Source organism: Ranitomeya variabilis, chromosome 4, assembly GCF_051348905.1.
Source record: "Ranitomeya variabilis isolate aRanVar5 chromosome 4, aRanVar5.hap1, whole genome shotgun sequence".
NCBI classification, from domain to species: Eukaryota; Metazoa; Chordata; class Amphibia; order Anura; family Dendrobatidae; genus Ranitomeya; species Ranitomeya variabilis.
Genome location: NC_135235.1, coordinates 79,170,907 through 79,197,868, shown reverse-complemented (window position 1 = coordinate 79,197,868; position 26,962 = coordinate 79,170,907). Strand labels below are relative to the sequence as shown.

The 26,962-nt window shown below is 40.6% G+C and overlaps 1 protein-coding gene and 1 long non-coding RNA gene across 3 annotated transcripts in view; one reads left to right on the top strand and one right to left on the bottom strand.

Moving 5' to 3' along the window:
- Nucleotides 1-26,184, bottom strand: part of RHOBTB1 (Rho related BTB domain containing 1) — a 78,531-nt gene extending 52,347 nt beyond the window's left edge. Inside the window, exons 1-2 of one of the 2 annotated variants that reach the window (XM_077258787.1) lie at nucleotides 25,907-26,184; nucleotides 16,341-16,446 (exon numbers count right to left, since the gene is read on the bottom strand). The gene's annotated coding sequence lies outside the window, so the exon portion shown is untranslated. Of the gene's footprint in view, nucleotides 1-16,340; nucleotides 18,529-25,906 lie in introns of those variants that run through there. The other variant, XM_077258788.1, reaches the window with a different exon arrangement.
- On the top strand, nucleotides 18,718-25,423 carry LOC143769848 (uncharacterized). The gene is made up of 3 exons (XR_013214495.1): nucleotides 18,718-19,452; nucleotides 23,982-24,101; nucleotides 25,151-25,423. It is a non-coding gene; the product is annotated as an uncharacterized LOC143769848 (long non-coding RNA).
- Nucleotides 26,185-26,962: the final 778 nt, after the last annotated feature.

Genomic DNA, 26,962 nt, shown 5'->3' with positions numbered 1-26,962 from the left:
TTTATGTGCAGATTAACCCATATCTTCAGGTAAATAGCGTTTTTCGAGGTAACAGTTTCCCTTTAACAATAAACACACATTTGAGTAACATTTTTTTTTCAATATCAGATAACCCTTCAGTATTACCACTTCTGCATTTATCACCCACTCCTGGTTTTGGCTTACAAATACAGATGTAAAATACTGACCAAATACTGACCAAATACTGACCAAATACTGCTAGTGTGAACACACTTTTTATCGTGGTGTTTTTTGTTTTATGCATGCTGTGTTTAGGAAAAAAAATACTAAAAATGCCCAAATGCATCTAAAAAACACCATGCTGTATATTTTTCACATGCAATCCGTGCGTAAAATTTACAGTATATAAACAATGTGTGCTTTTGCTCTATATGTTCTTTGCTAGTATATATATATATATATATATATATATATATATATATATATATATATATATACACACATATGCGGTATGAATATGTTTAACAGGTAGTGGAAATGGAAAGTTATGCATCCACTGCATTGGTTGATCCCCCCTCATTAAACTAAGAAGACGACTATGACTTCCGGACTTTCTAGAAATGCCCAAAGTGTTAGTTTCTTTCTAAGAATGAAATATACAGTGATAATAAAAGTGATACCGAGACATCCTGTCTAGAATAGCACAGGAAATCAATTAGAACATCAGTAAATGCTCAAGTTCAGTTGCTCAAAAGAAGCCGAGATGATACAGGAAGGTCTGAATGTCAGCTCTGTAGCATTTCTCAGAATCTTTTGAATACAGCAGAACATTTGTAGGTGTGCTCCACTAATCACATGAAAACTATTTTAGTGTGAATTTGTGTTTTTTTTATTCCATTAATTTTAACTATTTTGTGTAGTACTCAAAGAGAATCTGTCAGCAGGTTTTTGCTATGTAATTTAAAGCATGATGTAGAAGCTGAGACCCTGAATACCAGGAAGGAGGAAATTATAACAGTAAGGGACCCAGGATGGTGGACATTATAACAGGAATAGACCCGTGATTTGGGATGTTATACCAGGAAGGGGCCTAGGATGAAAGACATTATAGGATGAAGGCCACAATGGGGGAGATTATTACAGGAAACAGCCAGGACATGGACATGTCATTAAAGGATCTAGGATGCCACAAGGGCCCATACATCTGACCAACATGTAGGTGGGGGTCCAGGTCCAAATTTTGATTCAGGGCCCATTGGACTCTAGTTACACCACTATCAGGAAGGCTTTTCATAGAAAATATACTTTAAAGATTGGGCCATAGCTGGAGATGAGACTAGTCTGCCTCTGCCTTGGTCATCTTTTTGAAGTGTTGCTAGAGATGATTAACAGGTCTCTCACTTGCGTGTTCCAAGGGACTAACCCGTCAATCATCTGCAGCGGCACTGGGAAGAGCTGGCCGGTGACGGATGTGAACTGGCTTCATTTCTGGCTATGGTCCCTGGACGGATCTTTAAAGTATACAACGCTGGAGTTGTTCCCAACACACTTAACATGGATGCCAAATGCAGCAAATGGCACTTTGACTCGTCACTGGAAATACCTGAATATTCCCAAAATAAGTGATAAGTCAGGTTAATACTTTTTCCAACTGAATTAAGAAATACAGCAACCACATAAGAAAGCTTTGTCTAAATGGTTCAGTGGCTGAAAAACAATTCATTTTAAGTGTAATATCTTGGGTGACTTGAGACTTTTTATTTCATTAGTGCTCATATCTCAGAAAATGGGAGCTGTATCTAAGGGGTTTTCCTATTTCAGAGTAACGATACATAATCACTATGTAAATGAAGTGTTAGAAAACTTTCTAATCTACTTAAAGGGACTCTGTCACCTGAATTTGGAGGGAACAATTTTCAGCCATAGGGGCGGGGTTTTCAGGTGTTTGATTCACCCTTTCCTTACCCGCTGGCTGCAATATTGGATTGAAGTTCATTCTCTGTCCTCCATAGTACACGCCTGCGTAAGGCAAGATTGCCTTGTGCAGGCATGTACTACGGAGGACAGAGAATGAACTTCAATATTGCAGCCAGCATGCAGCCAGCGGGTAAGGAAAGGGTGCATCAAACACCCGAAAACCCCGCCCCTATGGCTGAAAATTGTTCCCTCCAAATTCAGGTGACAGAGTCCCTTTAATATTTTAGTACTTCATCATTAGATGTGAGCAAAAGAGAGGATGAAAATCCAGTATATACCTAGGCTTGCTTGTATAATATCTGCATTTCTTAATTCCATTGTTCTGGTCCATCATAGGGGAACAACAAAATGAATGGAAGTGCCATCAGATGATAATTATTCTGGCTGGGAACACTTGCTCCTTGATTCTATAGGGATCACACTGTCCATCAAGACCAAGTGGGGTGGTGTTAAGCATGGTTTGGTGTGGAGAGCTGGAGCGCTTGAGGACTACGATTGCCCTCGGAGCACTTGCAAAATAATTTTATCTAATGGAACAAACATAATTTTTTATACATTGATAACTCAATCTGCGGCCACACAGGTGTGTTTGACAATGTGTTAAAGAATATGGTTAAGTAGGCATAAATCATTTGATAGACTCCTTTTAAAAGCAGAATAGGGAAGCCTATTGACAACAGGAAATCCTTTGAGTTACTACAGAAATGATTTCCTGCAGTAAAAAGAAGCCCTCTTTCAGATCTTCCGTGTCTTCCTTCCATGACATATTCAGCATAACCAGTAAAAGGCTGCCCACATCCACTCATATTGGTCTCATTGAAGTGTGTTTTGGCAATGCAAACCACCATAGGAAAATAAAGCGTGAATTCACCCTTAGAATTCTGTCATGGTTGGAAGCTGAAACATCAATAATATTATATAATGTATTGTTTGTAATACATACAGAAATATCTGTAAATTCAGGATGCCATATTTACTAATAGATGTGCCTCCTGGTCTGTGTATGTGCTCTGTTTTCAATTATTTCCCAATATTTCACCTTTCGCCTTTAGCTTACTACTATGCTCTTCACAGTTACTAATTAATGGATGAAGTAGGTCAGCAAGGTTACATTTTGGCACATTCCTAAATAGAATTATCTCTGTCCAAACGTATTGTAAGTTTTTGATTAACAAATTGGCTTAAAAATTGTTAGACAAAGTCCTATTTTTTGCAGAATTTGTTACAAACGCATACTTGCAAGTTAAGATTTCCATTTAAAATTGTGTCAACTAATTATCGTATGCAGATAGTGAAGAAAGAAGGTCCATGTGTCCTAAATATAACAATATACACAAGAACATAAAAATATTTATTTGTACTAATGAGATATACTGCAATTCTAGGAAATGTAGAGGTAGCACGTCAGCCCCAATGCCCCCCAGGCACATAACATAACAGAAAACATTGGTACATATGCCATTAGGTCTCTTAACCTTCTAGCAACACATCTGCTTTACTACAAACTCTAAAAAAATTTAATTTCAAAAACTGATAAATCTCCAGCCGCGTTGCGTATTTATACATCTTAATTTTGTGGCAATATGACATTTTTGAGGTCATCTACTCAATCCCAGCTATTGGTGAGGACAATGAGTCACTGATGTCTCACAGGTTTGTTCCGGTGGGTAATGTTGGTTCAGGCACGTTTTAATTCTCAGCTTAAATTCACTTGTGAGGTTGTCAGACGCTCACAGGTCAGAACAAGGTGAAAATGACAATAGAGAGGTTTTTGGAATGAGGCAGCAAACAGTTGGTCAATAGGTTATCCCTCATAGGGATGGTTGTGCATTTTGTGGGCTACTAACTATTCTACATTCTGCTTTGAAAATAAATATTTGGCCAGATCGACATGTAGGTAAGATTCCAGTAATACCTTCCAACACCTGGTCACTAAGGTGTGTCATAAAGGAAATATTAAGCTGAGCCTGTGGAAAAGAAAAACAAAAAACAGGTTCCCAACAGGCAGTTGGTTTAGTTAGGGCATCCATCATGAAGGTTTTGTCTATGCTGACATGCCCTAATAGAAGAAGGGATTTATTTTATGGCAATCCATTGACAGTGCACATGAATAACCATGTACTGCACTGCATGATAGAAAAACTGAAAAAGCATGACATGGTGGTCTTATTTCCCACACCACCAGTTCAACCAATGTCCTACAATTTAGAGAAATTAGGTGTTTAGCATGTGTGTTCCATCTAGATTATAATACCTTATCTGCAGTGTTATGATCCATCCATTCAGTTATGTAAGGTTGAGATAGTCGGCCCCCAAACACATTAAAGTCTTTCAAACCTGATGATACTGGCAGAATGGAATGACCACCCAACCAGCCAGCTGTCTGTGATGGGAGCCTTCCAACTCTACTATTTAGAGAAAGCTGGAATAACAATGGGGAGACCAAAGTTAATGGTTCTCACATGGTATGTTTGTGTGACCACATCCACTAAAAGGCTCAATGCTGCTGTAGACCCACAGTTTAGATAATAATTAAATTGGCATGATAGGTAGACACTTTGGTTTGTCTTCATGAAGTTTGGAACTTCGAAACACGTTGACAAGCCAACGGCTCCGTCCTCCACCAATTTATTCAATGCTGTCTGCATCCCAAGGATGTGGATAGCGGTGACAGTGGGTAGCGGCAGCGGATGGACGGCGGCAGAGGTCAAGGTGCGCCCGTCGACAACTGTTTCAGCCCTTTGGCTGTCTCAGTCTGAATAAAACAGCCAGAGTGCCAGATGTGGATTTGTACCTCAGGCCATAATTTGCCTAGCTCTGATCTAGACTAGTAATGTAAAAAAGAGGACACTCAGCCATACTCACCTACTAGCACACCCCTGGATCCAGTGCAGGCTGCTCCATCGTCTGCACAGACACAGTAAATGCCGATGTCAATGTTCCACTAGCCGCGGGACCGCTGAAGAGATCAGTTGTCATTGGGCAGCGAGTCATCATAAAACTTCTGATGGTGCATTGCTCAAGTCACCTGATAACTGCAGCCAATCACAGGTCACAGCAATCTCCTGGCTGGTGGACCGATACATTACGGCTTCCTGTCTCTGAGCAGACCACTGAGCCTGGTCAGCGCTTGAAAGGTGAGTATAACTGAGTTTGGAATTTTTATTATTTTGGACTGACAATCTGTTTAATGTTCCTCATTGCATGAGATAGCTGTAATTCAGTCGACATCTATCTCTCCCAACTCCCTCATTCAGATGAAAACTTGACTGAGCATTCATGTGTTTTTTAATGGGGAGAGTGGAGAAAGCTACTGTCAGACATCTTTGATCGCCTATGGGGAAAAAAAAAAAAAAGATTGGGCGATTAAATTTAAACTACCTCATCCGTCTTCCCTGGTATCATCTGTCAGTAGAGCATCTGGGAGGCCCTATACAAATGCAAGCCAGAATACAGCAAGTATAAAGTCAAAAAGATCCCGGCAGGAAATGACTGAAATAATACAATGAAATAATACACTGAATTTCAATACAATGAATTTCATGCAGGACACAAGAATCACAGGTTAACTAGTCTAAGTGACAGAATGTTTGATGTCAAATATGAAATCTCTATTAATGTTTGTGCACAGACCAATTATATGCCAGTCAGAGCACCAACATAACTATTCCAACACTAATCAGCCAGTTTCAAGACAAAAGACCCAGCTCTATCATTGCAGAAAAAAAGAATTAAGGCTGTCTAAAACATCAGAGCTCTGCGGAAAGATCAAAGTTATCAGTTTATATTGTCAGACAAACGGAGTATAAAAATAGCCTAATTTCTGTAATTCCTTCTAACTGAATATTAAGTTTTGTCATTAAATGAGAGTACTATTGAAAAAAAAACAATATACAGTATATACAGACATCATCATTTCACTCTTATAAGGGAGTTGAGCCGAGAAGTATCGTGACAATCCCTTATAAAACACATGACTTTGAACTGTATTGCTTGGTTGGAACAGTGAAGTAACTGGCCATAATGAGTTACGTCACTCCCTGTTATATTATGGTCATGCTGTTTATGCTGTTCTAATATGTTGTGATTACTGGCCCTTCCAATAAAGTGAAAGTTTCCCTTTAAGTATCGGGCACCTTGCGCCAAATGCTGGGATCAGACACAATGATTGATAGTTACGTTAAGCATGCATACGACTGAAGACAGTCAAAGGGTGCTCATTTGGTTTTTTAGCACAATGGGAGACCAAGAAACCTCATGTAGATGCCCTGCCTTCTTTAAAGAAGCACTCCCATCAACATTGTTATCATCATATTACATAGCACTGTGTACTTACAATTGCTCATTTTGCCCTTCCTCCCAGCTAATTCTTCTCTTTCCAATTAGTTCTATGACATCACGTCATTAAAACGGACTAGCTGCATCCTTCTAAGCTCTATGTAGGAACAGGAGGTCAATGATCCCTGTATGAGTCATAAGTCAGTGTAAAAGTAACCGGCAGGGAGGAGAGAGCTGCTAAGTCAGGAGTTGAAGAGAGCAATGATAAATGCAGGGACAAGGGACTTCCTGTTTCTACATGAAGCAAATAAAAGAGAAGAATTAACTGGGTAGAAAGGCAAAATGAGCAACTGTAAGTACACAGTGCTATATAATATGATGATTGCAATATATTAAGAGAATAAAAACTTAGCTGGGAGAGCTTCTTTAAGAGACTACAACCATTAGTCCTGCCTGCCTGCCTCATTGGGAGTAAAAATGTTCAGGTTAACCCTGCCGCTTTTAAGTCCGTCCATCCAACAGGTTTTTCAAGAGGTATCCACTTCAAAACATGCTTAAACGGCATCACTATGTGAACAGCAAAGTGAATTTTCTATTGAAAGACCATGAGAAAGCACTGAGTGTGCGAAACGGTCATAGACTCTCTGCTCTACATATCCTCTCATCTGCGAGTGCATATATGCACCAAACAAATCCAGAAAATCACCTTGTCTGATTTAGAAGATTTATTTTGCAAATTATGGTGGAAAATAAGTATTTGATCACCTAAAAAACATGCAAGATTTCTGCTTCTCACAGACCTGTAACTTCTTGTTTAAGAGGCTGCTCTGTCCTCCACTCATTACCTGTAGTAATGGCATCTGTTTGAACTTGCTATCAGTATAAAAGACACCTGTGCACACCCTCAAACAGTCACACTCCAAATACATAAAACCCGAATAAAGGACTAAAAGGTCATGGTCACAGTTTAAAAGTATCAGAGGACTATCAGGTTCCCTTTAAGGTTATGCTGGGTTTTCGCATAAAATAAAAGGAAAATTGAGCAATATTTTACATTTTGGCTTTTGTTTCGACCATGGGTGATGACACACAGGCACCATTGTATTTTGACTGATGAGGCTACAGTAGAAATTCTTTGAGAAGCCCTGTTTCTTTTAGTATTTGGGAAGGGCACAATGCAATGCAAACACTGCCAAAAATGCTGCCTTGTGAACAATATAGAAAAGTACCTGCTTTTACAAAGAATTATTTACACAGAATAAGGTTTGCATTTTTTTTGTTATGGAAAAACAATTGAATGAAGAAATGTAGCTTTCTGCTCATAAGATTGCAGATTACCAAGAAGCAGAGCTGATAAATAGCATTTCAAGAGCGATGCAGAATGACTTGTCGACTTCCTGGTAAATTTTAGACCACACTGGTTATTAGAAGTATCAGTACAAGGAAAGAATACGTCAGCAAAATGTGCTGTAATGTCTTTTCTTATATACTAAAATAAGTAAATCTTCAAATTATTTCATGGCATTTTCAACAGTACAAATATGGGGAACGAATGATGCAGGTGAGTGAAAATTCAAGTGAAAACATAAGCTAGGTAAGGTAATGCTGATTTCTGTAATAGGGAGGATATTCCCTATAGAATTATGATATGTATACATTCCGATATAGACATGCATTGGCATATGTCCCCCAAAGGTCCCATTGGAAAAGGATGCATACCACATGGTATACATTTTATGCAGTGGCTCTCTGCTTTGTTTCCATATAGAGTTGAAAAAATGTGTGCCGATGCAGTATACCCCGACAGAGGGCAAAAAGACACCCTTATAGCTCCTGGTGAGTGAAGGGGCTTTTCCAGAGATAAACTGTGACACAAGATACACTGGCCCTAAGAAATTGGGAAAAGGCTGTGTGCTGTTTGCAGTTACTTTTTGTTTTGGCCCACTTAGTTGAGCCAGTAATCAAGGAACGAGCTTTCATAAGAACGGTCGTTCACGAATCTAAAGAGGCCGGAAATCACTAGAAAAGTTAGCAAAGTGCTTGTTTCTCGGGTGCTATGAATGCAGTACCCCGAAACACAGTGTCTGCAAATTGAGATTCTGGTTTGGCTTTTATCCTAAGTCATGTGACAAGGCTCGTTAAAGGGTCGACATTGACTGTTAGGATTGCTACTTCCAATAGGTGGCACTAGAGTTCTAGTCCTCTTCCTCTATGAAGAGACAATTTGCATATTTCCCAGAGGAGCATTGCGGCTTTAAGTCTCCTCACCTCGACATGCTTAACATGTCACTCTCCACAAGGAGAAACGATACTTCTTGGATGAATGTTTAAGACGTTTTTAAAATTGTTATTTGCAGCATATGGTCCTGAGTAGACATGTGATGTGCTGCCAATAACGTGAGGTTGTATGGGCACAGAATGCTCATATTGGTAACCAATCATTCCGTGTGCACAGGCCGATGAAAGTTCTATTGACATAGTTCTGTAAACGAATGCCAATTGGTGGTCATTTAATGGGATGGATCGTGGCCTGTAAACCCATTATTAGGATCTTTTGCTGATTAGCAAATCACATGGTGTCCTGCTCCTGAGTCCCATTTGATATAGCGATCTGCAGGAGAGTCTTGCGGGAAGGTTCCAGTTTTCCTGCAGCTCCGACAAGTGGAAAAATAAGCATTACTCGCAACCCTTTGAAATTAAAAGGCTATCCAATAAAATCACTGATGTGGCAGTTCCTGTAGACTAAGAAAGGGAGATCCTGACTAAAAGACCCTCCCGGGTGTCTTATAATGAGGTTTCTAAACTGAACAACCCATATATAGGGATGAGCGGACTGGTGGAGGTTTGAGTACCAGACCTAAACCTTATTCCAAAGTTCGGTTCGGGTACCAGAACTGTACCGAACTTGAACCAGAACCGAACCCCATTGAAAAGCATGAGGACCAGAACTTTGCATCTGGGTAAGGAAAAAAAATCTCTCTCTCTGAAACTCACCTCCACCAGAACTCCAGAACAATGCGACGGACTTCCAGGGAAAGTACGTGTTCGTCGTGTAGCACAAGACACTAACTGTCTGGTACGAACGCCGAACTTTTCACTTCAGGTTTGCTCAACTCTACCCATATAGTATCAATGCAAAACAAATTTACCAGATTTTGCAAATAAGTTCTGAAATTATTTGCTCTATTTTATTGTGCCCTAAAATCTTTTGCTGTGCATTTGTAACATTAGGAGAATTAAAAAGTCACTTTTCCACCTGCCTCCTATATTAAATTCCACCACTGTTGCTTAAATCCATGAAGACATTTTGGGCTAGGAGTGAGGATATGGGTAGAGCACTATTGTATATTAGCGCCCTCTAGAGGACAATCAGAATTACACGTGCAGGTTATGTCAGGTATAGTGTTGAGCGATACCGTCCGATACTTGAAAGTATCGGTATCGGAAAGTATCGGCCGATACCGGCAAAGTATCGGATCCAATCCGATACCGATACCCGATACCAATACAAGTCAATGGGACTCAAGTATCGGACGGTATTCCTGATGGTTCCCAGGGTCTGAAGGAGAGGAAACTCTCCTTCAGGCCCTGGGAACCATATAAATGTGTAAAAGAAAGAATTAAAATAAAAAATATCGCTATACTTTACCTCTCCGACGCAGCCGGGACCTCAGCGCAGGAACCGGCAGCGTTGTTTGTTTAAAATTCCCGCTTTTACATGGTTACGCGAACTCCCGGCTTGTGATTGGTCAGGGCGCCCATGTTGCCGGGCCGCGGACCAATCACAGCAAGCCGTGACGAAAATACGTCACGGCTTGCTGTGATTGGTCCGCGTCCCGGCAACATGGCCGCCATTAACCAATCACAAGCCGTGACGTCACGGGAGGCTGGACTTGCGCGCTTTTGAAAAAGCGCGCGTGTCCAGCCTCCAGTGACATCCCGGCTTATGATTGGTCACGGCGCCATGTTGCCGGGACGCGGACCAATCACAGCAAGCCGTGACGAAAATACGTCACGGCTTGCTGTGATTGGTCCGCGGCCCGGCAACATGGCCGCCATTAACCAATCACAAGCCGTGACGTCACGGGAGGCAGGACAAGCGCGCATTTTAAAATTGCGCGCGTGTCCAGCCTCCCGGCTTGTGATTGGTTGATCGCGGCGCAACCAATCATAAGCCGGGACGTCACTGGAGGCTGGACACGCGCGCTTTTTCAAAAGCGCGCAAGTCCAGCCTCCCGTGACGTCACGGCTTGTGATTGGTTAATGGCGGCCATGTTGCCGGGACGCGGACCAATCACAGCAAGCCGTGACGTATTTTCGTCACGGCTTGCTGTGATTGGTCCGCGGCCCGGCAACATGGGCGCCCTGACCAATCACAAGCCGGGAGTTCGCGTAACCATGTAAAAGCGGGAATTTTAAACAAACAACGCTGCCGGTTCCTGCGCTGAGGTCCCGGCTGCGTCGGACAGGTGAGTATAGCGATATTTTTTATTTTAATTCTCTCTTTTACACATTTTAACAATGTTAAAATGTGTAAAAGAGAGAATTAAAATAAAATGTTGTTCCGATACCCGATACCCGATACCACAAGAGTATCGGAATCCCGGTATCGGAATTCCGATACAGCAAGTATCGGCCGATACCCGATACTTGCAGCATCGGAATGCTCAACACTAGTCAGGTACCTTTATAAATGACTATTTAAATATGGTTTAATGGTTTAATAAGAAAAAATGACAGAATGACAGATTGTTTAAGATATATGTATAGATCATCGGGACAATGACCCGTGTCACAAAATGGTCTTACAATGATAGTTAGAATATAATTAAAATCTAATTAGCAGAAAGTTTTGCACTTTAATTGAAAACTTCTACTCTGAGAATAGTGTGGGCAGAGCGGAAGATGAAAGAGGCACTAACATGAATATTTCTTTTTCTTTCTACTTGCAGCCAAGGAACTATACAACTAATATCTGTTTGGCTCTTACCTTTGCAAGATAAATGTCAGCGAATTAGACACCCCACAATCACTAAGTTATCCCCTTTTCATTTGGATAGAAGATAGCTTACAATTTTGGGAATAATGAAGCGGATCGGTGCAGTAGCAGGTAACCATGCCCCCTTGGTTCATTCAGTCGCATAAAGATTCAGGGTTCAGATTCCGAGTGATAGAATACCCATTTTCAGAGAAAGAAAAAGGTATGTTTGAACTTGTCTTAGACTACCCTGCTCAAAACTGTAGTTTGGCAACTCTCGAGCTCCTGAATAGTTCTTTTTACGCAAATAAATTAATATGTGTCCACCTGAAGAAGTTAGTTTTAAAATAGACCCATGGTCATTGTAGAATGGACGCATTATTATCTACCAGAACGCTGCTGCTGTTCCATACTGCCGTCTGGGTCTTCTGAAGATATTATGCAACAGTGTCAGATGACCGCTGTCACCAAGCTCTTTATTCTGGTTGGGATGAGATGTGTCCACCGCAGCCAATCTGTGGCCAATTATTAGCTGCAATATCAAATATTAGTTTTTTGTAAACTGTAAGTTCAGATCCTGGTACAGAGTTTAACAGGTGAAGGCCAGCACAACCCCCTGGGATCTGGGAGATGGAGTGGCTTGCGCTAAGCCAGTGTGTGGAGGCCCTATATGCAGTTTCCAGTCTGCCACTAACAGCTCCTCCGTAACCATAGGTATTTCACCTATAATCCTACTACACTGAGTCCTACAAGATGCTCTAAAGTAAAAGTTTCCATTGGAACTATCCTGTAGTAGATGAAATGGCCCTGGTGGACCTAGCACACTGCAGTCTATCTCAGTTGGCTTGCTACCAGCTTAGTTCTTCTCTGGCATATGTCTAGAATTGAGATTCCACTAGAGAGGACGGAGCCTCCTTCATCACAGTGCAGAGAGCTCATACCAGGAAGCAGCAGTGTGCCTGAGAGCTGGTAATTAAGAGCGATGTTCTGCAGGATGGGGATGTACAGTATATAGAGTGGTTGAGAGGAGTGATATACTGCAAAATAGGGCAATATACAGGACCTGAGAGGAATTATGTACTGGAGGAGAGAGATCTGTGTCGGGCTGAGGGAAGAGATATACTGCAGGATGGGCTGTGTACAGTAGGCTGAGAGGAAATATGTACTAAAGGAGGGGGGTTTGTATATTGGGTGTGAGAAAACATATTCTGCAGGAGGAGGCTGTATGTAGAAGGGCTAAGAAGAATAATATACTGCAGTAAGGGGCTTTGTATATAGGGGCCAGAAAATAGGATATACTGCAAGATGGGGCTCTGTATAGGGGCTAAGATTAGTTGAACTGTGCTTGTTGCCTGGTGTTGAGAGATCAGTGATGTGTAATTACAAATGGCAAACTATTCATGCATATGATTATCTTTTGACATACACATCAACAGGGTGGCATTTGCAGTTTCACAAAACTAATATGTCAGCAGCTGTAACAAACACAGCTCTATCCTGCCATTGTGTTGGAGGGCAGGAGAGTTGAGTTCTGCTAGAATTCAGCTGACAATTATGTAAATACACATAGGCAAATATGCTGATACAGATGGCAGAAGATAAAATCGGATGGGCGGATGGCTGCTCAAGAATAGAGAGTACACAGAAACAGAAGGTGAATTTTCTCATATATACTTCTGCTGAATTCCCCAATATTCGCTAATGTGTAGCCACACAGTGGTATCACTCACTGAGTCATTATAAAAAACAATACCTTGTGGTGTATGTTGTATTTTTTTAGTGGCCAAAACTAGATATTAGGGAGTTAAGGCCCCCATACATATGATTGACTAAGGGCTGATGAACGGTCGTTCGTGGGTGAGTAAAAAAAACATCTCAGTGCTGTGTTTGAATTTTTTTCTGCTGATATTATAGTCAGGAGTTATGATTGGCCTAAAAAATCCCAAATGCCTAGTTGGTCTTTTGAACTTTTGAGATTGGTTGGTTCATTTTGCTGGGTCAGCTGGCGATCATTTGTCATGGTCAAAATCATCCATTTTGGGCCAATTTTTCCCTGATGTGTATGGGAGGCCTTTAGTTGACCGGTCATTGACTGAAACATATTGTGAGCCTAGGGTGGAACAATCTGTATGATCTTGTGGTTTATTACATGTGTAGACAGATGGTATTATTGTGCTGGAATTACCTACCGTAGGTTTTTCCATTCTCATATTCATTTTACAACATAGTTTGGAAAAGTTTGAGTTGATAGAGCCATAAAGTACATGTTATATGGCTGGTCATTCCTTAAAGCAAATAGACATTTATAAAGGAATAAAATAATTGCTGGGAATGATAGGCAGGGTATTGTACTCAAAACACCAACATATACCTATTCACCACACAAAATAAATAGACAATAATAATCATAAACCATAGCACAAGACTATCACATTATTACTTATCCCCTTCATGATCTTGCAATTTTCCGTTTTTTTTTGCGTTTTGGTTTTTTCCTCCCCTTATTCGAAGACCCATAACCTTTTTTATTTTTCCATGTCCATAGCTGCATGAGGGTTTGTTTTTTTTATGGGACACGTTGTACTTTTGAAAGACTCCATTCATTTTATCATGTGATGCACTGGAAAGCGGGAAAATTCCAAGTGCGTTGAATTTGGAAAAAAAAGGGCAATTTCACAACTTTTTTTTTTAAATTTACCACGTTCACTATAAAACTGATCAGGCAACATGATTCTCCAAGTCAGTACGATTATGCAGATACCAAATATGTATTGTTCTTTTTTTATTTAAATGATGAAAAAAAATTTGGAAATTTGAAAGAAAACTTTTTTTTTGCTTACGTCACCATTTTCCGAGGCCTGTAGCTTTTTCATTTTTGGGTTCCGGGTCTGAGCGAGGGCTTATTATTATATGCCTTGAGCTGACACTTTTATCAATGCCGTTTTAGAGTAGATACAATGTTTTGATTGACTCTTATTACATTTTATTGCAATGTTGCGGTGGCGAAAAAACGTAATAATGGAGTTTTGCTTTTTTCTCTCATTATGCCGTTTACCAATTGGATTAATTTGTTTTATATTTTGATAGATCGGACATTACCAAATATGTCATTTTTTTATTGTTTTATTTTTAATGGTGCAAAGGGGGTGATTTGAACTTTTCTGTTTTTTTATTTCTTTCATATTTTTAAACACTTTTATCTTTCTTACTTTTTACTGTATTTGTTAGTTCCTTAGGAGACTTTAAGCTGCGATTGTCCGATCGCCTGTGCTAAACATAGCAGCAGGATTAGATTCACAGAATGGATTTCTGTTTAATAGGTTGCAAACATGTTGTCCCCCATAAGTTATTAAGGTGGGGTTTTAAATCAGGGAAACAATTAAATGTATAGCTTACAAAAAACACTTCGAGTGTATTGACTCAAAATTAAAAATATGACATTTAGTGAATCTACATAAAATTTAACAATAATTATATGAAAAATATGGAGGTTGAATCAATGTTGATGTCAGAAGATAATAAAGTGCAATTGTGCAGGAAATATAAAAAAGTATGAGACATATAAATATATGTTTTTAGAGGATTTCTACAGCTGGTTCAGTTGAAGTCTGCCAATTGACTTACTGACTGACATATTACATATACAGTCACATGCAAAAGAACTTCAAACAAGGTCCTGCGAAACGCGTGTCAACAAGGCATTTTTCTCTCCCTGCAGCACAATCATATTATAGGACTTATAGGTAAGCTGAACATATGATGTTCTTTTGCATGTGACTATATTTGTGATATGTCAGTCAGTAAGTCAAGTCTGACACCAGCATTGTATGTTTTTCTTGGATTGCTTGAAAACATGTTTGTATTTTCCCATGCTGATTACATGTAATATACTAAAATGTAACTATATATTCTGTATAACATCAGAGAATCTACTGCGGCTAATCCTTGATTCAACCTCCATATTTTTAGTATAATTATTATTATTGTTACATTTGATATAAATTGCAAAAAAAGTGCAATACTACAATTGTTTTTTGTTTTGCTATTTTACCATGTTCACTAAATGCTAAAACTGACCTGCCGTTATGATTCTGAAGGACATTCGTAGACACCAAACATGTCTAGGTTTTTTTTCAATTAAGTGGTGAAAAAAATCCAAAGTTTCTTAAAAAAAAAAAAAAAAAAAAGTCGCCATTTTCTGAGACTCATAGCGTCTCCATTTTTTTGTGATCTGGGGCTGCATGAGGGCTGACGTTTTTATTGATACCAATTAGGTGTAGATACGATCTTTTAATCGCCCGTTATCGCATTTTAATGCAATGTTGTGGTGACCAAAAAAAGTTAATTCTGGCGTTTTGACTTTTTCTCTCGTTACGCCTTTTACTTATCAGATTAATTTTTTTATGTACAGTTAGATCAGGCGATTTTGAACCCAGCGATACCAAATATGTGTATTTTTTTTCTTTATTGTTTTATTTTAAATGCGGTGAATGGGGGATGATTTGAACTTTTATATATATATATATATATATATATATATATACATATATATATATTTTTTAAAACATTTATTTTTTACTTTTTACTTGCTTCAATTGTTATTTTTTACTTGCTTTGATAGAAGCTGCGATTATCCGATCGCTTGTGCTACACAGATAAGGGTTTAAGCCCTGCTCTATGTAGCTAAAATGATCACTTGCTATGAGCGCTGACCGCTGGGCGGCACTCCATAGCAATCCGGCAATGACAACCACAGGGGTGTGCTACAGACCCCGGGTTGTCATGCCAACCCATCGGCGACCTGAGGTCATGTGACACGAGAGCCGATGGGCAGGATTAGTGACACGCGAGCATGTCAGATGCCGCTGTCAGAGATTGATTATTTAGAGATGGAAGGTTACCTGTCAGCTGATTCACGCTGCCTGCGCCAATGTCTAGCATATAGGAACCGCTCTGTGCTTTATGCCACCCGTGGCTCAGGCAGCATGAATCAGCTGGCAGGTTCCCTTGAAGATTTTTCTCGGTCAATAGTTTTTGTTGATAGTATTTTTGGAGAGTATGTTTTGTAGATCTGTTTGCCAACAATACCACATCACAGACTTCTATGCAAAGTGTTACATATCTGGGATGGGAAATGTTCTCTTACCACAAAAAAGAAAGAAAAACACGCCATCTTCAGGAATTCCTCAGGCCAAGGCAGTGAATGAATTATTCTCATGCAGTCTTCTTCCTTGTTCTTTATATGTTGGTAGCTGTAAGATGAAACAGTCTGTGAGCGACAGAAAGAAGTAACAATATCCCGGACAGCAGCTAAGGACGTTACTAATGGCGACGCATAGGCTCTGTTCACATGTCCGTCTATGGTTTTTCGTCTGTCTGTTCTAGTTCTCCTTTGCAGGACTATTTTTTTTTATTCTAAAAGTATGCTGAAAGCAGATGGACACTATGCAAATCAGAAGAGGCTCTCTGCCGTTGACATCGGACTGCGCGGGATGCTCATTCTGTTTATATGTTTTGAATGTTGGGTCTGTATGGAACAGACAAACGGAAAACATAAACGGACATGTGGGCAGCACGGTGGCTCAGTAATTAGGATTGCAGTGCCGGGGTCCTGGGTTCAAATCTCCAGGACATCTACAAGGAGTTTGTATGTTCTCCCCGTATTTGCATGGGTTTTCTCCGGCTTCCTCCCACACTCCAAATACATACTGATAGGCTGGCGAAGACTCAGAACCACAAACTAAGATGACTTTATTCTACATCATGTTCATAAAATTATCAGTAAGCCTCACATTTATTTATGTTACTCACTTATATACCGCCATTAATTCCGCCGCGCTTTACAGACAATATCGGCACTGTCCCCAACGGGGCTTTTATGAATATGATGTAAAATAAAGTCCTCTTAGTTTATGGTTCTGAGTCTTCGCCAGAAAAGTCTTTTTAATTAGTATAGTTAACCATAGACAAACATTAACCTCAAGTCCTCATTACTTCAGTAGGATGAAGAAGAAGAGCCTCTCAATAGCTGCCTATCTCGAGAAAAGAAAAAGAGCTGGACTGGTTAAATGTAGCTTATTATGCATTTTTCTCCCAAGGGGAGACATTTTCAATCTACCATACATTACATCTTATTCACCACTAACTCTGTACCTCCTGCTTGGTCCCAACAGACGTGTGACTGCTGCAGCCAGTCACTGACTGCTGCAGCCAGTCACTGACTGCAGAGGTAGAGGTGATGTTTTGGTCACTGCTGTGACCAGGTATTAGCTGCAGAGGTCATATGCCTGTTCAGGCCGAGCCATCAGTATGGAGACTAGTGGAGGGCCCAGCAGTGTAAGAAAGGCAGGAAGGGGCATTAGTAAGGTGAATCCTAGTTACTTAATTATTTTACAACCTTCTGAGTATTTTTTGTTTTAGAAAAAAATCAGAGATGGACAGCTCATTTAACCTGCCCCTGAGAAGTACTTCTTGTCCACCTCTATTTATCCTTTGTAAGCCAAAACCAGGAGTGGGTGATAAATACAGAAGTGGTGACGTGTTTCTATTATACTTTTCCTCTGATTGTTTCACTCCTGATTTTGTCTTCCAAATCCTGGTGTAAAATACTGAGCAAATACTTATGGTGTAAATATGGCCTTATGAGAATGTGAGCCTATGGGAACATTCAACCTAGGCCTCATTCACACATCCATTACCATCTGTGTATCATCCATGTTTAACATTGCAAAGCATAGAAGAAGCTTTCTACTTTTTTTCTTTATCCAAACTGGAAAAACACTGATGGTAAAAACGGACACACTGATGACACACTTATCTAAAATTCATTACTGTTTTTTCATGTTTAAGCACAGATGTGTGAAGGAGGCCTTAGAGAATATGGACACCTTCAGGGGCAGTTTTCTTCCTTTACTTCCTTCCTTCTACTTTGAGCTAAATATAATCGTTTCAATTGGGTTTCAATATAAATGTTGCACCATTTGGCTTTCAAGGCCATTTTTCCCTTTCCCATTGCTAGTTGCAGAATGGGATTAAGTAAGAATCTGTCAGTCAGCTCATTCGGTGGCGGAGTTTGTAACTCTTTTATCTATCTTTTTCTGAGCTCTTCATAGCAGATTTATGACGACAGACTACATCAAAGTAAAGCTGGGCAGGTGCAGACGAGCACATGTTCTCTCATCCAAGAGAATAGGGACGTTTATTCAAATCACACTCTGATCAAACTCTGATTTGATCACATCGTTATCCGATTCTCTCGGATGAGGAAAAGATGAAGAAAAAAAGTCTTCATCTTTTTCATTCTGTCTGTCCGTGGAAATCAGATTGTACTCGGATGACATCCGAGTGCAGTCCTATGGTTTCCACAGACTCATTGACTTACGTGGCTTATGACTTATCCCAACATCGGTCAAACTCGAGCATGCTGTTATTTTTTTTCTCAGACAGTCTCTATCAGAGGAAAAAATCTGACATGTGCAAAGCCCTAAAGAATAACATTGGTCAGGGTTGGTTCTGATGTTTTGTCGGAACTCACTCGAACCGAAAATCTGCTCGTCTGCACCTGCTCAAAGATTGATAATAGAGTTACAAATTCTGTGTCAGAATGTGCTCACTGACAGATTGTTAGTTAACTCACTCTTCAGCCAGCCTTAAACAAAAAGGAAACAGTGAGAATTTTGAATTAAATTCAGATTTATTTTTTAGCCCCAAGCACATGCATTAAAGTAACATGAAAATACCCCTGGAGGTGTCCATGTCCTTTATGTTATATTTACTTAATAGGGGCTCCAGGTTTAGAAACTTTTGGAAATTTTACTTGTTTCTGGACGTTAAACCCCTCTAGACTTTCTGAGGAATGTGCAGAGTTTGTTAGATTTTGATAACAGACATCTAAATTGAGAACTGTATGTTTAGTATTTAGTAAAAACTGTAAATTGAAGAAGCCCAGACACGACTCCAGTACATGTGCAGAAGTTGTCTCACATTCCTATCACATTCCTATCGGAGAATTCTATACTACTTCCTTTACAGAATTCAGGCGTAAGTCTGATGTTTCACCGTGATTACGCTTCTTGCTATTACAGCACAGAGGTGAGACTGGAAAGGCGCCAAAGTGAGCCAAGGCCATCCCATAAATGCAAAAGAAATTGATCTACGACTTGATTTTCTCTAGAGATACAGATTTTTAAAGAGAAGTTACTATTAGAAAATATAGTCAGACGCTGGAGCATTCCTCGCAGAGTCTGCTGTTCATACAGGTGACGTATGATCTCATGCCTGCCTTTTTTTTATGATCACTGAATATAGTTTCGTTTCTGCCATTAGGCAGGCCTGATAAACGAGACTTGAATTAATCACTCACTGTGCTATAAGTAGCGCCATAGTGGCAGCCAAACATTTTTATTTTCAGATAAACAATGGTATGGATGAAGAAGAGACATGTATCAGTTGTTTCCTAATACTTTTAATTTCTTTAGGATCCATTCCTAGATTAACAAACTTTGCCTGTAATGCATAAAAAACGGCATGTGTTAATTAAAGGGGGCTCCGAAGTAATTTTCCTCCTATCTACTGTATTTAGTGCCATAATCTAAACTATTTTATAATATAGAAATAAAATGAACATATACCCTGCTGTAAGTAAGTAAAAAGCAATGGTGCATGTAAATAACTTAGGGTAGTTGGTAAACACTGTTTTTGATTAAAAAAGGCGTAAAAGCCATCCCACCAGCGCCAAGGTGTACTGTCGGGACAGTCAAAACCAGGGTTTGCTAAGTACCCCATGTTATTTCCATGCCCTATTGCTTTTTACTTATGGTACTTATAGTAGGGTATATCTTCATTGTGTTAATAGCTTAGGTTTTGTCTGTTAAATGGCCAGAGTGAACATACATAACAACGTATAACATGTATAACAACGTATACGCTAATTGATTTCTTTTTGTTTTGCTTTAATTTCCTACACTCATGCACGCAAGGGCTTTCTTTGAGCTGGAGGTTACATTTTTATAGCTACCCATTGCTGGGTATCAATAGTTGGGTCCCAGTCCTGCTCGACCCTTAGGCTGCTTTCACACATCAGTTTTTTGCCGTCAGGCCCCGTTTGTAAAAAAACGGGGACGGCAAAAGTTGCAGTCAGATCCGTTTTTTTCTCATAGACTTGTGTTAGCGCCGGATTGTGACGGATGGCCTCACGTTTCATCCGTTTTTTGCCGGGTCCGTCGAAAATCCGTTTTCCGGCAGCTGGAGGAAACGGACATAGGAACGTTTTTTCTGTCCGTTGAAAAAACGGACAGCAACAGATGCGGTGAAAAACGGGTGAAATGTGAGGCAAAATGATGGAATCCGAAGGCGGATTCCGTTTTTTAAACAAATCATGCGTTTTCCATTCTGGAGTCTCTCTCTCTCTCTCCCCAAGAATCTAAAATAGTCGGCAGATCCACAAACTCCGATCTGGCGAAAAAGCGGATCCGGTGCATCAGTTTTTCACAATTTCCGACGGATCCGTTTTTTTAAAAAATTTGCCGGATTGTGCCTGACGACAAAAAACTGATGTGTGAAAGCAGCCTTATTCACATTGAGGTTATTTTTGGCACATGATAAGGTTTTAATACAAGAGGTTTGGACTGTCCCGACTGGGTATAACTTGGCCCTTGTGGGATGGCTTTTATGCTTTTTTAAAAATAAAAAACAGCGTTTACTAAGTACCGTATGTTATTTGTATACACTATTGTTTTTTACTTACTTATAGCAGGGTACATGTTCATTTGGTTTCTATCTTAGGTGGTTTTGTTTGTTTATGGCCAGTGTGAACATGCTCCTACACGTTGCATGCATGCCAACTTATACTCCAGTTAATTTCTTTCAATTTATCTTATTATATACTGGAATTAAAAATTCAAAATCCTTCCCTAACTACTTTTCTATTATTTTTCACTTCCTTTTTGATGATGCTTCATTTGAGAGTATAAGTTCATGTTTGGATTCTCAGATAAAGCGTCATCAGGGGGCAGAGGCTGCGGTTACTGCTGCAGCCCCTGCCCTCTCTCTGAAATGAAGCATCATCAGTAATGCTCATTTCAGGGGCTGGGTTCCGGGCTGCCAATAGGAATTTCAGGGCCCCATACTGTCAAAATTTTCAGGGCCCGATACTGGCAAAATTTTTGGCGCCCCCTTGAGACTCCGCTCAGGCTTCACCCCAGCCCCGCCTCCACCCCTCAAACTGTTCACAGTCCCACCTCTCTCTCTTGAAAAAACTCCACTTCTCACCAATCACACATTAACAGTTCCCATCACCAGATCACACATAGAGCCAGCAGCTTTTGTTTTAGCCAAAAGATTTTCTAATCTGCCACCACAACAAGGCAGACTCTTTTGGCTGAGCTGTACTCTACGCTAACCTATTAAAAATTTGTTAAAATATGCAGTACAATTTAGGTATATTTTTATTTATTTTTCAATTTTTAATATGACCAATAATATCATATACAAGGGACAAATACACTGCACCATGACCAGATCACATATTACCACCACAGTGACCTGTAATACCACATACAAGGAACTAATACTGCCACACCATGTTCAGATCACATATTACCACCACAGTGGCCGAAGAATAGCACATACAAGGAACAAATACTGCCACACCATGACCAGATCACATATTACCACCTCATGGAGACCAATAATACCACATACAGGGACAAAATACCGCTACACCATGGCCGGACAACATATTACCACCACACTGAATATTAAAATACTGATCATTAATGAAAAAACACAATACTATCACCAAAAGGGCCATTATAAACAGGAGATCTGTACTAAGTATGCAGTGTCTGTGTACAGGTAATACAGTGATCACCGGTGACATTATACACAGGAGCTCTGTATATAGTGTATAGTATATAGATAATACAGTGATCACTGGTGACATTGTACACAGGACCGCTGTATATAGTATACAGTGTATAGTGTCAGTGTACAGGTAACACACTGACTCACCAGTGATGTCTATAAGTGTATTCCTTCAGCTTCGCTTTCATCTTAATCCAGCACAGACCACCATCACTTCTTCCAGCCAGGAGTCGTCTCTGCAGGAAATAACACAGTTATCTAGAACTCCGCTTGCAGAACACATTACTTAATTTTAGTTAACATAGTGTCGCTCTGCACAGTAACAGGACCGCTCCCCCCCATTTAAAACAGTATCCTCAAAAAATAAAATAAATACATCACTGCAGTAATAATATCCCTTAATTACCCCCTATGGTAATAATATCCCCCAGCCTGGCCCGTGTATCTCATTCCTGGCTCCAGCCATATGTTTTTCCATTCTGCCCTCATGAATATCCATCCTGCCCCATCTGTTCCCATGATCCTGCCCCATCTGTTCCCATGATCCTGCCCCATCTGTCTTCATGATCCTGCTCCCTCTGTCCCCATGATTCTGCCCCATCTGTCGCCATGATCCTGCCCCATCTGTCCCCATGATTCTGCCCCATCTGTCTCCATCCTGCCCCTGTGTCTCCCATCCTGCCCCCATGTCTCACATTCTGCTGTCTCACATTCTGCCCCGTGTCTCACATCCTGCCCCCGTGTCTCACATTCTGCTGTCTCACATTCTGTCCCGTGTCTCACACTCTGCCCCCCTGTGTCTCACATCCTGCCCCGTGTCCCACATTCTTCCCCTGTATTGTTTCCATTCCTTCTCCCTGTGTTTTCATTCTGCCCCCTGTGTTTTTTCCATTCCTGCCCCATGTTGCTTCCATTCCTGCCCCGTGCTCCCTGTGTTTTCATTCTGCCCCCTGTGTTGTTTTCATTCTGCCCCCTGTGTTGTCTTCATTCTGCCCCGTGTTGTCTTCATTCTGCCCCCTGTGTTTTCTTCATTCTGCCCCGGGCTTGCCGCATTCAGTTAAAAAAAACAACATATTTTTTCTTACCTGGCCGGGCTCCAGCGCCGACGTCCATCCCAGACATTTCAGCGCGGACTCGCCGGCGAATGACAATGACATCATACGCCAGTGACGTGAGCGCTGACGTCAGCTGCCAGCCTCCGATTGGCTGGCGGCTTTAACTATTGCCTTGCGGGCTTGGACGGACCCGCAAAGCAGTAGAACCTGCGTCTCGGGGCCTGGAGCCAGGCCCGTGATGGGCAGATGAGACAGGGCCTGATGCGGGCCCCATCTGCCCACCGGGCCCCATACGCCAGTTAGGGCAGTAATGCCCAATGACAGCGCACACTCTTATGCTGGCTCAGATTGGCAGTAATCAGCTGCCAACAGAGCACTTTGTCAGAATATCGGTATGCGCCACTGCGAAAGTGACATCACTGGTTGCTGCACGCTGGATATTCTGACAATTCTCTTCGTTGTCAGCTCATTACTGCTGATCTGAGCCGGTGACAGAGAGTGCGCTGTAATTGCGCACATCGCACAGTGACAGAGCATTGAGTAACCCAGCCTCTGGAATGAGCGTCACTGATGGCGCATTGCTTCAGAGAGGGAGAAGGGACAGTGACCACTGGTTCTGCCCCGTGATGATGCTTCATTTGAGTATCCCAGCATGTACTGAGATTCTCAATCAAAGCGATGAAAAAAAATAGAAAAGCAGTTAGTGTAGTGAGGAAAGGATAGGGAATTTTTAATTCAAGTATATTAGAAAATTATATGGATTATGGCATTACATAGATTGGGTTTTAGGAGGAAAATTACTTTGGACTTCGGATCACCCTTTTAAACCTTAAACAGGTTAACTGTCACTGCTCTCTTCTAACGAATAGGACTGGTGCACACAATGTCATCAATGGCACTCTATTACTGACACAGAAGTGTACAGACCTGGACAACCACTCAACAGTGAAAGGGAGAAAGCTACATGTGAAGGAAAAACACTAAGGAAGGTAATCTAAGAAAAGATGACACAGAGGGTGAATTAGACACACCCTATTGATTATGGGTGTCATTATACATATGTAATTGCATGAAATTAATCTTTTAAATTCTAAACCCAATCTATTAATCTAATTCCAGTCCTTCATAAATAAGTGAACTAGTCATTTACTGCATTTATGGATTCATACAGAGTCCATTGAGTTCATCCAGCATATTTGTGGAAAACTGTAGGTTTGGAAAATTGCAATATTCCAAAACAACTCTATAAATTATAAGCGGACAGCATAATATATGGCATTGTATAGGGCAAGGTAGACCAAAGGACCATGAAGAGCCTCGTGACAAGGTACAAAAGGTGGTAGCCCTTGTGCATCTGACCTGGCTGCATGTGAACGAGGTGCAAGAGTACAGTATTTTCCATGTCCACGTGCAGCAAGGTCCGATACACAAGGAACACCACCCATAATACCTTCTCACCAGAACCCTCAGTCATAATCCTTTGTTGAGCACTATACCATGCCAGATGAAAGGTTTTTGACGTAAAACTTTGCTTACAAGAAAAAATATTTACGTATGCATGTATGTTTTGTTCTGAATACGGAAAATCAAAACTACTTGAGGCAAAGTTAAGAGTCCTGATCCAGCTACCTTTATATGATCTACTATTTGGATGAACAAGGTATTCCGCTCCATTGTAACGTGCACCCACATCTTACAAGGAATGATTAGCGGTTGTGCTGCCTGGATTTTTTGTAAGTCTAAGACTACATTAAAACATCAAAGTGACACGTCCATGTGTTGTCCGTTTTTTTCCCCGAAGAGAACACAGACATGTAAAAAATATATATATATATATAAATAAATAAATAAATAAATATATATATATATATATATATATATATATATATATATATATATATATATATATTGAGTATCACAATCGGGCTTTCAAGTTTATAAGGATCCTTGAAACACTTACGATTTCTTGCCGTTATGCAACTGTGTCTCACAGATCTGTTGCCTAGTGATAGATTTTAATACAAATATTATTTTCTAGGAGTCTATTTATTGGGATGAGAACAAATACCGCTCTTCGATGAAAGAAAAATCGATGAGAAAACAAAGATGCAACGTCAATACCACACAAATCCAGTCACGATGACACCTGAGAAAAAATGGCCCATTTCTCACCCATGGCAAAATTCACATAAATGGGTTATGATAGCCTAATACGGTATATGATTGCGCAGAGTATAAAAAGCCCTTTTATCTAGAATATATGTAATAAAAAAGGGCTTCTCATATTAAACAAGTAGGTAAAAAGCTAACCCCTGTACAGTAAGCTGTGTTAGGCATCCTGCTGAATGGCACTGCCAGGGGACGTGCCAGGTGATGCCCTGTCAGCAATTTTCTTTGAGACTGTTCTGAGCAATGCTCATTGGCGGAGAGTCTCAAGCATGCTGTTATTCTGAAAGCTCTATGGATGTGTTTTGCTCACAGCTGTCTGCACCGCAAGAACACATTACCAAAACGTTTCTGACAATTTCCAACTTTTCTGACATTATCCTATATAATCAGACATTTTTAGTGTCATTCGGCTGCAGTCATATACAAGTAAGCTATTTACATACGTGAAATAAACTACAAAATCAGCACAATCTGATTCCAGGACGGGATCAGCTGCTTCATAGAAAGCACATTTGCTCCATGAGAACTATTACACAGCTGCTATATAAAACACTGAGTGTAAAATCATTGAGCCGTCAGCAACAAACAAACTCATTGAGATGCAGTTTGCTTGTAGAAGCCATACCTGGTGTAAGGAGTCACAGAAATCTCTCTTGCAGTCACCTCTGACTCTATACAACCTGGATCATGGGCTTACAATACCTCACCTATACAAGCTTTTACTCAGTCCAGACCCGGCCCCTAAAGAGGTTGTCACACCTACAGCACACCTACAATTTCATTTTCTCTTGCAACACAGTGTAAACACAACTGGCTTAGTACACCTTATCAGGGTCAGTAGACTGTGCTCCAAAGTAGAATCTCTGCAAACAAGCAGCCTGGTGTGTCACCTGGTGTGATCTCCTCATAAGAGGGCAAAGCACCTTCTGGTCAATAAATGTACTTATGCTCAGCAGTTTCCCCAGAGGGAAATGCCTCTTCTGCAAATGACTGCATGAATTATACTTATTATAGGATTTAAAAATGTACATATATATATATATATATATACACTGCTCAAAAAAATAAAGAGAGCACAAATGACAGAATATAACTCTAAATCAGCAACACTGATTGACAATCAATTTCACATGCTGTTGTGCAAATGGAATAGACAGCAGATGGAAATTATTGGCAATTATCTAGACACACTCAATAAAGGAGTGGTTCTGCAGGTGGGGACCACAGACCACATCTCAGTACCAATGCTTTCTGGCTGATGTTTTGGTCACTTTTGAATGTTGGTTGTGCTTTCACACTCGTAGTAGCATGAGACGGACTCTACAACCCACACAACTGGCTCAGGTAGTGCATCTCATCCAGGATGGCACATCAATGCGAGCTGTGCAAGAAGGTTTGCTGTGTCTGTCAGTGTAGTGTCCAGAGACTGGAGGCGCTGCCAGGAGACAGGCCAGTACACCAGGAGACGTGGAGGGGGCCGTAGGAGGGCAACAACCTAGCAGTATGACCGCTACCTCAGCCTTTGTGCAAGGAGGAATAGAAGGGGTACTGCCAGAACCCTGCAAAATGACCTCCAGCAGGCCACAAATATGCATGTGTCTGCACAAACGGTTAGAAACCGACTCCATGAGGATGGTCTGAGTGCCCGAAGTCCACAGATGGGGTTGTGCCACATGTGCAG